We start from the raw sequence: 1,413 nt of genomic DNA, 5'->3' as shown, positions 1-1,413 counted from the left end.
TTAACTTCCATAACTGTTAAGTTTGTAGAAGTGAGACCGGTAACCGTCCTTACGGTAGTTAGTTAGTTAGCTGGCAGGCTGTCAAGTGGTTATGTTGTGATGTGGCTAGGCTAACCACTTAGCAACCAAACTCACTAACTTATAAACGGTTTGTCAACCAAAAGTCGACGATTCAATTATTTTTTGACGAGTTAAATAGATGGAATTAAACACCGTTTCGTTTTTGTTTGTTTGTTTGTTGTTGTTATTCCAGTAGTTTTCGTGTTAATACAAGCTAGATATGTAGCATGGCTAACGTTAGCTAGCTGGTTAGCAACCAAACTCACCAACTTAAAAACGGTTTGTCAACCAAAAGTCGACGATTCAAGTGGTAAATTTTACGAGTTACATAGATGGAATTAAACAGCGTTTTGTTTGTTGTTGTTTGTATTCCAGTAGTTTTCGTGTTAATACAAGCTAGATAGGTAGCATGGCTAACGTTAGCTAGCTGGTTAGCAACCCGTTAGCAACAGTGTCGGAAATACATTTGATACGCCACGATATATTTCTAGTTGACTAGACAATGTTTACAAAAATCGGTAAAAACCAAAAAAAATATATATATATATTCTTACGAGTATGACTTTTATGTCGTTATTACATAAAGAAAGAAACAAATAAAGTCGTAGTTAATTAACAACCACGCATTTTCACAACTCTTGGTTGAACCGGGTTGAAACCGAACTAGACTCGGGATTTTTGTTTCTCCTTCTTCATTGAAAACCTGTTAGGATGTTTTCTACACCGACACCTACTGGACTGGAGGGGGATGGGGGGTAAATCACCTCCTGGTCGGTCTACATTCAAATTATCTTCCATTAGTCTTAGTCTTTCGATTGTTTACACACACATTTTCTGAAAGCATTGCCTCATATTCTCAGAACTCTACACACACACACACACAAAACCCCCTCAATTCTCCAGCAAAATGAAACTTTACATTCAAAACAATGTTATTTCTTATCAAAAAATGGTATTTTGTTTTCAAATGACACACAAACCATCATATGAATAGACATTTATAAGAACCAGTTCAACACTGATGTGCTCAATAGAAAACACTTCTTCTCCATTCATCATAATGACTTGGGCCTTTTTTTGTTTTGGTTCAGTGTTGCCATGACTACAGACAGTACATTACATAAGTGTATTGTAAAATATTTGAGAATATTGTTTTTATACGCAGAACACACAAATACACGGTAACAAATATATTTTATTTTTCAACACAAAAACAATGTACACAGTGTACATCCCGTTCCCAACCAACACAAAGTTGCACATACAGTGGTCTACATACAAAACAGAAGAATTTAATGTATACAGTTACAGTAAAAAAAATAATATATTATTATTATTATTATTATTATTATT

General features: G+C 34.5%; 1 protein-coding gene across 1 annotated transcript in view; it reads right to left on the bottom strand.

The window, feature by feature from the left end:
• The window catches only part of alkbh5 (alkB homolog 5, RNA demethylase), a 5,970-nt gene extending 5,226 nt beyond the window's left edge, over nucleotides 1-744 (bottom strand). Inside the window, exon 1 of the mRNA XM_029745032.1 lies at nucleotides 1-744. This exon is cut by the window's left edge and continues 280 nt beyond it. The gene's annotated coding sequence lies outside the window, so the exon portion shown is untranslated.
• Between the last annotated feature and the right edge of the window lie 669 nt (nucleotides 745-1,413).

This window comes from Salmo trutta, unplaced genomic scaffold (genome assembly GCF_901001165.1).
Source record: "Salmo trutta unplaced genomic scaffold, fSalTru1.1, whole genome shotgun sequence".
Lineage (NCBI taxonomy): Eukaryota > Metazoa > Chordata > Actinopteri > Salmoniformes > Salmonidae > Salmo > Salmo trutta.
Note: the sequence above shows the minus strand (reverse complement) of the source record. Positions and strands in the feature narration are given on the sequence as shown.